This window comes from Carcharodon carcharias, chromosome 6, assembly GCF_017639515.1.
Source record: "Carcharodon carcharias isolate sCarCar2 chromosome 6, sCarCar2.pri, whole genome shotgun sequence".
Taxonomy (NCBI): domain Eukaryota; kingdom Metazoa; phylum Chordata; class Chondrichthyes; order Lamniformes; family Lamnidae; genus Carcharodon; species Carcharodon carcharias.
Window position 1 is genome coordinate 186,562,273 of NC_054472.1, and position 15,330 is coordinate 186,577,602.

Sequence of the window (15,330 nt, forward strand, 5' to 3'; positions counted from 1 at the left end):
AGTGTTACCTTTATTGTCATTCCTCTTCTGTTTAGTAATGTCTTCTGATGTACAGTGATTCTGTCTCCCTCTCTCTCTCTCTCTCTCTCTTTTATTCTTCTCCCCTGGAGCAAAACAAAAATCTGTTAAATTCTAGTGCAAGTGTGTGTGTGTGTGTGCGTGTGTGTTTGTATGGAGGGGGTGGTGGGGGTGGGGGAGGTGGAGAGCTGATCCTGGTTGGTATAGTTCTGTCCTTGTTCCTGGGGTAGGATGGATTATTTGTAGTGTGAGCTACTGTAGTCAGTCAACACGCCAAGTGGGAGTGTCTGGACCTGCTGATTGGCTTACACCAGATGTGAAGGTTGGGGCACAGCAGCCCAGCTAGAGTAACAAGCTGTTTTAAGCTCTCTCTTTCTTCAGATCCACACACCAGAGGTGATTCCCTCTCTCTCTCTCTCTCTCTCTCTGCTCCCAGTACACAAACAACATTCTCCCATTTCCAGAGGTTCCAAGACTGCGACAGACATATAGAGAGAAAGGGAACAGTGAAATGGGAAAAGGTTTCAAGCTATCATTTCTGGGGAAAAGGAAAAAGTTCACTCCTGCAACATCTGCACAGCATGCCTGACTGCGATCATACAGAGAGAAACAGTTACTGTGAGTACATGCATTTTTAAAAAAAAAACAGCTAACCTTGCTTTCAAAGCTTATTTATGATGCGAAAGCTGTACAAATAGCCTGTTGAGTACATTAGGAGCTCTGGAGAATTTCCACAAACATGTGGGGACTGCTATTTATTTGACAGAGTGCCTCACTGTGCGCAAAACTGGAACTCTGGCAGCAGGAATCCAAAATAGCTCGTAAAGCTGGACGTGAGAGAGCTCTTCAGGGCCCCTTCTGCCTCAAACGAAACTTTGCAGTGCGGTGATAAGATATTTTACCTGTTTGCTGGTGTGTGTCTCTCAGCTGCCTTGTTTAAATTGAGGTGCATCTCCAAAGTGGGCAGTGGCAGGTGGGATCAAGGGGGGATGGGAGGGAAACAGCTGCACTGAAACACGAATGCAAAACGTAAACTCTGAATGACAACTTTTTAACGAGGCGATAACTAAAAATGTGCGGCCAGCCTTTCCCTGAGATGATGTTGGCGAGTGATGGGAAAAGAAGCTGAATTGTGGAAGCACCTGGGTCACAGTGACATTGCCGGAGGTGCTGTGTTCTCCCAGTGACTGGTGTCTCTCAGGGAACTGTCAGCTTCCAAGCCAACAAAAATGGCTGGAGTTATACTTGGTTAACGGAATTCCCGAGGGGAAATGTTATTTGGATATTTCACGGTCATTTGGAAATCCTCATACCCAGAGAGATAACAAGGTACAACGTGTAACAGACCTTCCAAGTTAGGAAAGATTAACCCTCAACGGGAGAAATTTCGTACCAGGGTGAAACATCCCTAGTCACCCCTGGAATATTTTTGTGGAGTGACATCAGGTTGCCTTTATTTCGTTTGGGCTTGCAGGTTTTGTTTCCATTATGTAACTGAAAAGGAATCTGTTATCATACTGCAGGCAAGAGTGGGGAACTGACTCTGCCAACATATCTCTGTAATATCCTCCAGCCCGTACAAATCTCCACGATCTCTGCACTGCTCTGGCCTCTCCCGCGGTTTCCATCGCTCCACCACTGGCGGCCGTGCCTTCGCTAGCCTGGGGCCCTAAGCTCTGGGATGTCCTCCCTCAGCCTCTGTGCTTTGCTGCTGCTCTCTCCTCTTCAAAACCAATCTCTTTGGCCAAGTTATTCGTCTCCCATCTGAACATCTTATCAGATGGCCAGGTGTCAAAGTTTAGCCTAATAATGCTCCTTGGGACATCAGACTGCAGTAAGGATGCTGTACAGCGCTGGTGTCTCACAGTTCGCTCAGGGGCCGGAATTTTCCAGACCCTCACCCCCCCACGACGGAGCCGATGAGTTATTGAAATCTCTGCTCACATCGGTGGGACGGGAAGATCCCGCCGGTGTGAGGGGCTGGAAGGTTCCGACCAGGAAGCCTGAGTTGCCATGGCAACGTGCATGCTGTAACCTGGATAGTGAAGGTACAGGCTCCGACGTTCTTTCCATCGCATGGCTGAGCAGGAATCTCTCCCACCCTTACCGCCAGCCATTGGCATGTGTTGGAAAGATTGGCAAATAGCCGTTTGGTAGCACAGAACTTGCGTATTGTAGAAAAAAGACATTTACACTTATTTAATTTTATTCCAATTAAATGGATAATTCTAGATTTATGGTGGAGGAGACCACCTATGAAAGAATTCAACATACCAAATGTAGAGAAGATGTTTGCACTTGCTGTTGCTGGCAAGACCAGAACTTGATAGCGGGTATGTTTGGGGGGTGGGGGGGGGGGCGGTGGGGGGGGGGGGGGGGGGGGGGGGGGGGGTGGGGGAGAGGGGGGGTGGTGGCGGTGCATTGTGTAGGTGGAGGTGGGGCATAAATATAGGATGGTCACAAATAAATTCAATCTGGAATTCAGCAGAAACTCCTTTACCCAGGTGACTGGAGAATGTGGAACTTGCTATCACATGCAGTAGCTGAGGTGAATAGTATAGATGCATTTAAAGGGAAGCTGGATAAACACAGGAGGGAGAAAAGATTAGATACTATTCAGGACAAAGCAGCCCGCTTGATTGGCACCCCATCCACAAACATTCACTCCCTCCACCACCGACGCACAGTGGCAGCAGTGTGAACCAGCTACAGTGTACACCATCTAAGGAGAGGCAAAGGTGCAGTGGTGTTGTCACTGGACTAGTAATCCAGAGACCCAGGAGGTGACCAGGTGTGTAGATGAGGGTAGTACAGTTGATGTAGTTTATATGGATTTCAACAAAGCCTTTGACAAGGTCCCATATAGGAGACTTATAAACAAGGCAAATGCACATGGGATACAGGGTAATTTGTTAAGGTGGATTCAAAATTGGTTTAGTTGTAGGAGACAGAGGGTGATGACAGAAGGATGCTTTAGTGACTGGAAGCCAGTGTCCAGTGGTGTACCACAGGGATCTGTGCTCGGTCCCCTATTATTTGTCATTTATATAAACGACATAGATGACTATGTGGTGGGTAGGATTAGTAAGTTTGCAGATGACACAAAGATTGGCCGGGTGATTAACAGTGAGGTTGAGTGTCTTGGTTACAGGAAGATATAGATGGGATGGTCAAATGGGCAGATAAGTGGCAGATGGAATCTAACGCTGAAAAGTGTGAGATGATACACTTTGGAAAGAATAATTTGACAAGGAAGTATTCAATGAACGGCATGACACTAGGAAGTTCTGAGGAACAAAGGGACCTTGGTGTGTGTGTCCATAGATCTCTGAAGGCAGAGGAGCATGTTAGTGGGGTGGTGAAAGAGGCATATGGGACACTTGCCTTTATCAATCGAGGCATAGATTACAAAAGTAGGTCATGTTGGCAGTGTATAGAACCTAGGTGAGGCCACAGTTGGAGTACTGTGTGCAGTTTTGGCCACATTATAGGAAGGATGTGATTGCACTGGAGGGGGTACAGAGGAGATTCACCAGGATGTTGCCTGGAAAGAAACATTTAAGTTATGAAGAGAGGTTAGATAGACTTGGGTTGTTTTCGCTGGAGCAGGGAAGACTGAGGGGTGACCTGATCGAGGTGTACAAGATTATGAGGGGCATGGACAGGGTGGATAGGGAGCAGCTGTTCCCTTTAGTTGAAGGGTCAGTCACGAGGGGACAGAAGTTCAAGTTGAGGGGCAGGAGGTTTAGGGGGAATGTGAGGAAAAACTTTTGTACCCAGAGGATGGTGACGGTCTGGAATGCACTGCCTGGGAGGGTGGTGGAGGCAGGTTGCCTCACATCTTTTAAAAAGTACCTGGATGAGCACTTGGCACATCATAACATTCAAGGCTATGGGCCAAGTGCCAGTAAATGGGATTAGGTAGATAGGTCAGGTGTTTCTCACGTGTTGGTGCAGACTCGATGGGCCTCTTCTGCTCTGTGTGATTCTGTGATTTTGTAATGCTCTGGGTACCTGGATTCGAATCCCACCACGGCAGATGGTGGAATTTGAATTCAATAAAAATCTGGAATGAAAAGTCTAATTATGATCATGAAAACATTGCTGATTGAAAAACCCCATTTGGTTCATTAATACCCTTCAGGGAAATCTGCTGTCTTTATGTGTGACTCCAGCAATGTGGTTGACCCTTAACTGCCACTAGGGGGATGGGCAATAAATGCTGTCATAGCCAGCGACACCTGTGTCCAATGAGTAAAAAAAATGATGAACCTTAGAAAGCACCTTCCAAACCCATGACTCCCAACGTCTAGACGTGGAAATATATCGGTATTCCTTCACTGTCGCTGGGTCAAAATCCTGGAACTCCCTTCCTACTGTGGGTGTACCACATGGACTGCAGCAGTTCCAAGAAGGCAGCTCACCACCTTCTCAAGGTCAATAAGTGCTGGCCTAGCCAGCTAGGCCTGTAAATGAATACAAAAAAGAGAAAAAGTCATGTTGATGGGGCGAGATGAATTCAGATGGGAGGACGCTCACACAGGCATGAACCAATTAAGCCAGATCGGGAGCCACTTTTTAATGCTAAGTCTGATCTGCTAAAATTAGAATTTTTGTGAGAATTTAACATGAGATGTTGGCCTAGACCAGCGAGGCCAAATGGATTGTTTCTGCGCCGTGAGTTCAATGTGATCCACTTCTGATTTTTTTTGTGCTCTATGGAAACTAGTTAATTGGGTCATCACTATTGTCACAGTTGAAAGGACAAATGGCCAGGAATTGCTCAACGAAGGTTGTAGGGTCTAGCACTTTTTGAACACTCGACAATGTCAGGGTGTTTTACTGGAAGCTTATGAGGGTTGCTGCCCCTCCAGGATTGGCCTGGAGTCTCCAGGAGTTGAAGATGAATCTCCAGGATAGGGGGTGGGGGTGACTGTTTAAAAATAACAGGTCGTCCATTTAAGAAGGAGATGAGGAAAAGATTTTTCTCTCTGAGGTGGGGCTGAGAGACTTTGGAATTCTCTTCCTCAAACAGGGGGGTGTTGAGGCAGTGTCTTTGAATATCTTTAAGGCGGAGGTAGATAGATTCTCAATAAGCCGGGGGCGGAGAGAAAGGTTATTGGAGGTAAGCGGGAATGTGGAGTTGGGGTTGGGAAAGTGGAGTTGAGGTTAAAATTAGGTCAGCCAGTATAGAATGGCAGAGCAGGCTCGAGGGGCTGAGTGGCCTACTCCAGCCCCTAATTTGTGTGTTTATATGCTTGTCTGACACTCCTGTCTGCAACCCTGGAGAAAAACCACTGGGACACGAAAAAACATCGTTTTTAAAAGCAAAAAAAAATCTTTGAACATCCCTCTTTATCTGATATAAAAATATCAAACACGGGGGATAAAAAGGCTGTTTGGCAGACAGTCAAGAATCATCCAATTCGGGTAATGAGTATTTTGGCATTGCCCCTGGTGTGGGAAGGCAGGATGGGTGTGTTGGCCGGCAGATGGCTGGAGTGTGGATCATGTGATGAAACCTCCAGGCATACGTTTGATCACTGGAAGTGTATGAATAAATGGGAAAAAACGGCTCGTTAAGTGAACCCACAACAAGCGCGGCTGGAGGGAGCTCACAAAGGAAGGAGAAAATTAAAAACATTTAAACCCTGGGAAAGCGAACAGAGAGGCTAATGAGTGAAAACATTCTGTTGTGTTTTCAGTCTTTTCCTGTGACAAAGGACAGACAACCAAAACATATTGCTCGCCCTTTCCATTTACAGATCCCGTGTCCCTCCTGATAGTCTTTCACAGTCTCCTCTTTCCAAAGTTAGAGTTTTAAGGTGCGAGGCTGGATCAGGCACTTGGCCAGGATTTTACAGCCCTGCCATGGCGTGTCTCTCCCTGGCAGAAGCAGCGAGACATTCCGTTTGGCTGGACTACAATATCCTGCCAGGGCAGGGAGAGGGTTGGGGGGGGTGGTGGGGGCCGTAAAATCCGGTCCCTCGAGGTATATCCCGTTAAATCAGGTAGGAGCTGCTGAGATTTAGACGGAAGGAGCTGAAAATATCGAAAAGACAAGGGGAACCTGGACAACGAGGATGCGGACCAACAAAAACCCCCGGCCGATGATGGGGAAGAAAAACATCAAAGGCCTCTCGGAGCCCAAGGGATTCTGTCCAACTGGGTGTGAGAGAAAAGCCGAGGGCGATTAAAGGGAGCGTCTCTAAAGAACGTTCTAGCAGAAAAAATGAAAAGCCAAATGTTTCCGATGCTGCAAACACTCAGCAGGTCCGGCAGCATCTGTGGAGAGGGTAAGAGTGAACGGGCTGAACTTCCCTGACAGCGTCAGGAACCCAGCGTTGGGGTTATTTTGAGGCGGTAGCGAAACATCGGGCTGAGTGACGCAGGAAGTGATCTGTTAGTAGGCCACCTCGATGATATCTGTCTGATTGGGGCAGAGAATGTGTTCAGCAGGCGGGAGCTGGGTGCAGTGAGCTCCTTGTCCAGAGACAGTGTCAATTCCAGCTACCTCAGCGGCCAGGTCTTCCTGCCGACTGACACCGAGCCAGACTGACCCCCCTGCTCTGAACCCAACTACCCCACCTTCAGCACTTAAGGGGACTGGATAAGGTACATGCCGAGAGGATGTTTCCTTTTGTGGGAGAGACTAGGACAAAGGGACTCAATTTCGGAACAAGCAGACACCCATTTAACATAGAGATTGGGAGGAATTTCTTCTCTCAGCGGGTTGTGAATCTTTGGAATTCTTTGCCCCAGAGAGCAGTAGAGGCTGGGTCACTGGACGTATTCAAGGCTGAGATAGGCAGAGATGAGTCTAATTGTGGGACTGGGTTTCCCAAGGGAAGGGCCCCCCCCACCCCAAAGCCAGTTAGGGCCAAATCCACACGCAGGTGGGAAGAGGCCCTTCATTGGTTGTCCACCGAGAGCCAATCTTTTTTTAAATTCTTAGCATGGGACATGGGCGTCGCTGGCAAGGCCAGCATTTGTTGCCCATCCCTAATTGCCCTAGAACTGAATGGCTTGCTAGGCCATTTCAGAGGGCAGTTTAGAGTTGACCACGTTGCTGTGGGCCTGGAGTCACACGCAGGCCAAGCTGGGTAAGGACAGCAGATTCCCTTCGCGAAAGGACAGGAGGGAACCGGATGGGTTTTTACAACAATCAATAATGGTTGTCATGGTCACTACCACTGAGGCTAGTTTTCAACTCCAAAATCACTCATTACACAGAAACATAGAAACTAAGAGCAGGCGTAGGTCATTCAGCCCTTCGAGCCTACTCCACCATTCATTGTGATCACGGCTGATTCTCTATCTCAACGCCATATTCCAGCTCTCTCCCCATACCCCTTGACATCTTTAGTATCCAGAAATCTATTTCCTTCTTAAATATATTCAGTGACTTGGCCTCCACAGCCTCCTGTGGTAGAGAATTCCACAGGTTCTCCACCCACTGAGTGAAGAAATTTCTCCTCATCTCAGTCCTAAATGGCCTACCCCATACCCCTGAGACTGTGGCCACTTGTTCTGGACCCCACCCTCCATCCCCCTGCCCCCTCCAACCCCAGACAGAGGAAACATCATCCCTGCATTGAATTTAAATTCCATCAACTGCTGTGGCGGCTATCTTCAGACTATTATTCTGGATTGCTAGACCAGCCACATTACCATGACATCACCATCTCCCCTATAATGCAACTTTCCTGAGGTTGGCTAAATGGTATGGCAGTAGGAACAGATGTGCCTTCCCGCATCGCAGTCGGTGAATTCAGCCTGTGAACTCTCCCCCCCCTACAGATACTGGGTGATCTGTTGAGTATTCACTGTTTATATTATAGGGTTTAGTGAGGGGTGGGATGGGCATAGTGATATTGTCACTGTCACTGGACCGGTTTTCGGGAGACCCAGGGTAACCCTCTGGGGACCTGGGTTCAAATCCCACCACAGCAGCTGGTGGAATTTGAATTCAATAAAAATCTGGAAGTCAAAGTCTAATGATGACCATGAAACCATCGTCGATTGTTGTAAAAACCCATCTGGGTTCACTAATGTCCTTTAGCGAAGGAAATCTGCCATCCTTACTTGATCTGGCCTACATGTGACTCCAGACCCACAACACTTGGTTGATCCTTAACTGCTCTCTGAATAAGGACATTTAGGGACGGGCAATAAACGCTGGCCTAGCCAGCGACACCCACATCCCAAGAATAAATGAAAAGAAGGACTAAGGACTAAGGAACGCTGAGAAATGGAGATACTGCTTAACTCAAAGGTAAACAGGAGTGAGTGTTAGGAGGAATGTCCTGTATGCAATCGAGAAAATCTAAAAAAAACACACCGGCTTTGTGAAAATAAATTTGCATCTTTTCTTTTTTGTTGAAGAATAGAAAAAAACAGGAGTGAGGTGAAGCTGTGTTTCGATATAATTTACAATTTTGTGTCCTTTTTGTTTATGCAACTAAAGCGTGATTTGCCAAATACTTTCACCTTGAAAATGATGTCACTTTAAGCAAAGAGTCTGTAACTAGTTAATTGTTACCTGGCACAGTCTCGATTTTTAAAATTCTCATCCTTGTTTTCATATTCCTTCATGGTGTCTCCCCGCCCTATCTCTGTAATCTCCTCCAGCCTCACAGCCCTCCGAGATCTCTGCACTCCTCGAATTCTGGCCTCTTGGGCATCCCTCAGTTATAACCGTTCAACCAACTATTGCCTTCGACTGCAAAGGTCCAAAGCTCTGAAATTCACTTCCTAAACCTCTCCACCTCTCTCCCCTCCTTTAAGGCACTCCTTAAAACAGATTCCTTTGACTAAGCTTTTGGTCATTTCTCCTAATATCACTTAATGGGGCTCAGTGTCAAATTTTACCAGATAATGTGCCTGGGAAGCGCTTTGGGATGTTTTACTATGTTAAAGGTGCTACATATACGCAATTTGTGTTGTTGATGGTGAGATCATGCGTGCAGCGTTCAATTGTTCTGTGACCTGCAATAGAGGGAGTGCAGCGAAGGTTTACCTGACTGATTCCTGGGATGGCGGGACTGTCATATGAGGAGAGATTGAGTCGATTAGGATTATATTCGCTGGAGTTCAGAAGAATGAGGGGGGATCTCATAGAAACCTATAAAATTCTAACAGGACCAGACAGGGTAGATGCAGGAAGGATGTTCCTGATGGTGGGGGAATCCGGAACCAGGGTTCACAGTCTGAGGATATGGGGTAGACCATTTAGGAATGAGGTGAGGTGAAATTTCTTCACCCAGAGAGTGGTGAACCTGTGGAGTTCGCTACCACAGGAGGTAGTTGAGGCCAAAACATTGTATGTTTTCAAGAAGGAATTAGATATAGCTCTTGGGGCAAAAGGGATCAAAGGGTATGGGGAGAAAGTGGGAGCAGGCTATTGAGTTGGATGATCAGCCATGATCATAATGAATGGCAGAGCAGGCTCAAAGGGCCGAATGGCCTACTCCTGCTCCTAGTTTCTATGTTTGATTATGTGACTCTGTTCGCTTATGATGTGCACTGTGCTTGATTGGTTAAACCTGGGTGTGGATTCAGAGACAAGTAAACAAACTGTGGAAAGAGATAGAAACTAGGAATGAAACATAAGAGTAGATATTTTAAAGCACTGTGAATAAACACAGAGGGTGGACTCATCCTCTTCTGCCAGGGAGGGTGGGGTAGACTATACAGCAGGGAGCTGAAGAATTGGTTTTCTGATGGCAGGAAATGACAGTGGGAGCTTGTGGCTCCTGACCATCAATAGCGAGACAATGGCCGGTTGCCAACCCCTCCTGAGGCCCTCAGGAAGTCATTTTACATCTCATTGTTCATTGTTGGGGTTCAAATGAACACTCAACCAGAATTATCCCCCCCCACCCCCACCCCCCACCCCCCAACACCCACCCTGCCAGTGGGATATCATGCCAGTCTCAAACATGTCCGGACCAACATGGTGTGCACACATCAGGACTTAGCTGCACAGAGACCGGGGAGCAGCTTGTGGACCCTGGAATCAGTGGTGCAGTCACACGATGGTGGACCCTGGAGCAGCATGTAGACCATTGAACAGCTGGTGTATCGAGCAACTGGAGTATCGAGCAGCTGGAGTATCGAGCAAGTGGAGTATCGAGCAAGTGGAGTATCGATCAAGTGGAGTATCGAGCAAGTGGTGTATCAAGCAAGTGGAGTATCGAGCAAGTGGTGTATCGAGCAGCTGGAGTATCGAGCAAGTGGAGTATCGAGCAGCTGGAGTATCGAGCAGCTGGAGTATCAAGCCAGTGGAGTATCGAGCAGCTGGAGTATCGAGCAAGCAGAGTATCAAGCAGCTGGAGTATCGAGCAAGTGGACCATTGAACAAATGGACCATGGAGCAGCAGGCATACAGCTGTAGCAGCTAATGGAGCACGTCAATGGTCTGTGTGGTGGGGGTTGAAGAGGACAGGAGCAGAGACACAAAGAGGTGCAGTGGATATGGAGGCCAATTGTGGGCAGGGTAGAGACCAAAGTTCTGCAGGGGCTTTGGATGGATGTGGTGGGGTAATAGAGCGGGAGCATGGGAATGACTGTGGGGGAAGAAGTATGACTAATGGGAAACGAAGCAGCAGGTTTCCGTGTGTGTGTGTGGGGAGGGGGTGGGGGAGTGGATTCAACTTCATGGAAAATTATGAAAAAACTGAAAAGAAAGGAGAAGCTATTAAAGTCTCCAGAACACAAAATCGGACAGAGTGTTTGGAAAGGGCTAGGAATCTAACTCCAAGTGCATCAGATAAAGGGACAACAATGAGAAAGGGGACAGGAAATACAGAACTGAAGGTGTTGGATCTGAATGCACGCAGTATACGAAATATACGAAATGAGCTTGTGGCGCAGATTGAAATTGGCAGGTATGATGTGGTGGGATTCACGGAGACATGGCTGCAAGGTGATCAGGACTGGGAGCTAAATATACAATGATATACATCCAATCGAAAAGATAGGCAGGTTGGCAGAGGGGGTGGGTTTGCTTTGTTAGTAAGAAATTAAATTAAATCGATAGCAAGAAATGATGTAGGGTCAGATGATGTAGAATCTGTGTGGGTAGAGTTGAGGAACCGCAAAGGTAAAAAAAACCATAATGGGAGTTATGTACAGGCCTCCGAACAGTAGTCAGGATATGGGGCACAAGATACACCAGGAGATAGAAAAGTCGTGTAAGAAAGGCAAGGTTACAGTGATCATGGGGGATTTCAATGTGCAGGTAGACTAGGAAAATCAGGTTGGTAGTGGATCCCAAGAAAAGGAATTTGTGGAATGTCAACGAGATGGCTTTTTGGAGCAGCTTGTGGTGGAGCCACTAGGGAACAGGTAATTCTAGATTTAGTGATGTGTAATGAGGCAGATTTGATAAGGGAGCTTAAGGTGAAGGAAACCTTAGGAGGAAGTGATCATAATATGATAGAATTTACCCTGCAATTTGAGAGGAAAAAGCTGGAATCAGATGTAACGGTATTACAGTTGAATAAAGGCAACTACAGAGGCATGAGGGAGGAGCAGTCCAGAATTGACTGGGAGATGAGTCTAGCAGGAAAGACAGTGGAACAGCAATGGCAGGAGTTTCTGGGAGTAATTTGGGAGACACAGCAAAAATTCATCCCGAGGAAGAAGAAGCATATTAAAGGGAGGACGAGGCAACCGTGGCTGACAAGGGAAGTCAGGGACAGCATAAAAGCTAAAGAGAAAGCATTCAATGCAGCGAAGAGCAGTGAGAAACCAGGGGATTGGGAAGCCTACAAAGACCAACAGAGGACAACTAAAAAAGAAATAAGGAGGGAGAAGATTAAATAGGAGGGTAAAATAGCCAGTAATATAAAAGAAGATTGCAAGAATTTTTTAGATATATAAAAGGTAAGAGAGAGGCAAAAGTGGACATTGGGCCGCTGGAAAATGTCGCTGGAGAAGTAGTAGTGGGGAACAAAGAAATGGCGGAGGAACTGAATAGGTACTTTGCGTCAGTCTTCACAGTGGAAGAAATGAGTGACATCCCCAAAGTTCAAGAGAGTCGGGGGGCAGAGGTGAGTATGGTGGCCATTACCAAGGAGAAGGTGCTAGGAAAACTGAAAGGTCTGAAAGTGGATAAATCATCTGGACCTGATGAATTACACCGCAGAGTTCTGAAGGAGATAGCTGAAGAGATAGTGGAGGCGTTAATGGCGATCTTACAGGAATCGCTGGAATCAGGGAGGGTCCCAGAGGACTGGAAAATCGCTAATGTATTCCCCCTGTTTAAGAAGGGAGTGAGGCAAAAGATGGGAAATTACAGGCCGATTAGCCTGACCTCGGTCGTTGGTAAGATTTTAGAGTCCATTATTAAGGATGAGATTTCAGAATACTTGGAAGTGCATGGTAAAATAGGGCAAAGTCAGCATGGTTTCATCAAGGGGAGGTCATGCCTGATAAATCTGTTAGAATTCTTTGAGGAGGTAACGAGTAGGTTAGATAAAGGAGAGCCAATGGATGTTATCTACTTGGACTTCCAGAAGGCCTTTGACAAGGTGCCGCACAGGAGGCTGCTCAGTAAGATAAGAGCCCATGGTGTTAGAGGCAAGGTACTAGCATGGATAGAAGATTGGCTGTCTGGCAGGAGGCAGAGAGTGGGGATAAGGGGGTCCTTCTCAGGATGGCGGCCGGTGACTAGTGGGGTTCCGTAGGGGTCAGTGTTGGGACCACAACTTTTCACTTTATACATTAATGATCTAGATGAGGGAACTGAGGGCATCCTGGCTAAATTTGAAGATGATACAAAGATAGGTGGAGGGACAGGTAGTATTGAGGAGGTGGGGAGGTTGCAGAAGGATTTGGACAGGTTTGGAGAATGGACAAACAATTGGCAGATGGAATACAACGTGAGGAAGTGTGAGGTCATGCACTTTGGTAGGAAGAATAGAGGCATAGACTATTTTCTAAACGGGGAGAGAATTCAGAAATCTGGAGTGCAAAGGGACTTGGGAGTCCTAGTCCAGGATTCTCTTAAAGTTAACTTGCAGGTTGAGTCGGTAGTTAGGAAGGTAAATGCAATGTTGGCACTTCTTTTGAGAGGACTAGAATATAAAAGCAGGGATGTTTTGCTGAGGCTCTGGTCAGACCACATTTAGAAAATTTGAGCAATTTTGAGCCCTGTATCTCAGGAAGGATGTTCTGGCCCTGGAGAGGGTCCAGAGGAGGTTCACGAGAATGATCCCAGGAATCAAAGGCTTAACATATGAGGAACGTTTGAGGACTCTGGGTCTATACTTGATGGAGTTTAGAGGGATGAGGGGGGATCTGATTGAAACTTACAGAATACTGAAAGGCCTGGATAGAGTGGACGTGGGGAAGATGTTTCCATTAGTAGGAGAGACTAGGACCCGAGGGCACAGCCTCAGAGTAAAGGGAAGAACTTTTAGAACAGAGATGAGGAGAAACTTCTTTAGCCAGAGAGTGGTGAATCTATGGAATTTATTGCCACAGAAGGCTGTGGAGGCCAGGACATTGAATGTAATTAAGACCGAGATAGGTAGGTTCTTGATTGGTAAGGGGATCAAAGGTTACGGGGAGAAGGCGGGAGAATGGGGTTGAGAAACTTATCAGTCATGATTGAATGGTGGAGCAGACTCGATGGGCCGATTGGCCTAATTTCTGCTCTTATGTCTTATGATCTTATGGACCCTGAGTCGAGGGTGAGGGGTGGGTGCGGGTTGCAATTGGAGAAGGGGGCAGTGAATGTGGTGGGGGTGGATGGAGAGGGCTGTGAGTTTGTCGGGGGGGGGTTGCGGGTGGAGGGGGCTGTGAGTGGGGGGGGTGCAGGTAGTGGGGATTGTGAGTGAGCAGGGTGGTGGGGCTGGGGGGGGCGGTGAGTGAGCAGGGTGGTGGGGCTGGTGGGAGGGGTGAGTGAGCAGGGTGGTGGGGCTGGTGGGGTGTGTGAGTGAGCAGAGTGGTGGGGGTGGGGGGGTGTGAGTGAGTAGGGTGGTGGGGGTGGGGGGTGTGAGTGAGCAGGGTGGTGGGGGTGGGGGGATGTGAGTGAGCAGGGTGGTGGGGGTGGGGGGTATGAGTGAGAGGGGTGGTGGGGGTGGGGGGGTGTGAGTGAGCAGAGTGGTGGGGGTGGGGGGGGATGTGAGTGAGCAGGGTGGTGGGGGTGGGGGGTGTGAGTGAGAGGGGTGGTGGGGGTGGGGGGGGTGTGAGTGAGCAGAGTGGTGGGGGTGGGGGTGTGAGTGAGCAGGGTGCTGGGGGTGGGGGGTGTGAGTGAGCAGAGTGGTGGGGGTGGGGGGGGGTGTGAGTGAGCAGGTTGGTGGGGGTGGGAGGGTGTGAGTGAGCAGGGTGGTGGGGGTGGAGGGTGTGGGGTGTGAGTGAGCAGGGTGGTGGGGGTGGGGGGTGTGAGTGAGAGGGGTGGTGGGGCTGGGGAGGTGTTAGTGAGAGGGGTGGTGGGGGTGGGGAGGTGTGAGTGAGAGGGGTGGTGGGAGTGGGGGGGTGTGAGTGAGCAGGGTGGTGGGGGTGGGGGGGTGTGAGTGAGCAGGGTGTTGGGGGTGGGGGGGGGGTGTGAGTGAGCAGAGTGGTGGGGGTGGGGGTGTGTGAGTGAGCAGGGTGGTGGGGGTGGGGGGGTGTGAGTGAGCAGAGTGGTGGGGGTGGGGGGGTGTGAGTGAGCAGGGTGGTGGGGGTGGGGGGGTGTGAGTGAGCAGGGTGGTGGGGGTGGAGGGGGTGGGGTGTGAGTGAGCAGGGTGGTGGGGGTGGGGTGGTGTGAGTGAGCAGAGTGGTGGGGGTGGGGGGGTGTGAGTGAGCAGAGTGGTGGGGGTGGGGGTGTGTGAGTGAGTAGGGTGGTGGGGGTGGGGGGGTGTGAGTGAGCAGGGTGGTGGGGGTGGGGGGGTGTGAGTGAGCAGAGTGGTGGGGGTGGGGGGGTGTGAGTGAGCAGAGTGGTGGGGGTGGGGGGGTGTGAGTGAGCAGAGTGGTGGGGGTGGGAGGGTGTGAGTGAGCAGGGTGGTGGGGGTGGGGGGGTGTGAGTGAGCAGGGTGGTGGGGGTGGGGGGGGTGTGAGTGAGCAGAGTGGTGGGGGTGGGGGGGGTGTGAGTGAGCAGAGTGGTGGGGGTGGGGGGGTGTGAGTGAGCAGAGTGGTGGGGGTGGGAGGGTGTGAGTGAGCAGGGTGGTGGGGGTGGGGGGGGTGTGAGTGAGCAGAGTGGTGGGGGTGGGGGGGGTGTGAGTGAGCAGAGTGGTGGGGGTGGGGGGGTGTGAGTGAGCAGAGTGGTGGGGGGTGGGGTGGTGTGAGTGAGCAGAGTGGTGGGGGGTGGGGGGTGGTGTGAGT

The 15,330-nt window shown here is 49.3% G+C and overlaps 1 protein-coding gene across 1 annotated transcript in view; it reads left to right on the plus strand.

The window, feature by feature from the left end:
• Positions 1–412: 412 nt before the first annotated feature.
• The window catches only part of LOC121279187 (carbohydrate sulfotransferase 9-like), a 124,003-nt gene continuing 109,085 nt past the window's right edge, over positions 413–15,330 (plus strand). The window contains exon 1 of the mRNA XM_041190189.1: positions 413–636. The gene's annotated coding sequence lies outside the window, so the exon portion shown is untranslated. The remainder of the gene's footprint in view (positions 637–15,330) is intronic.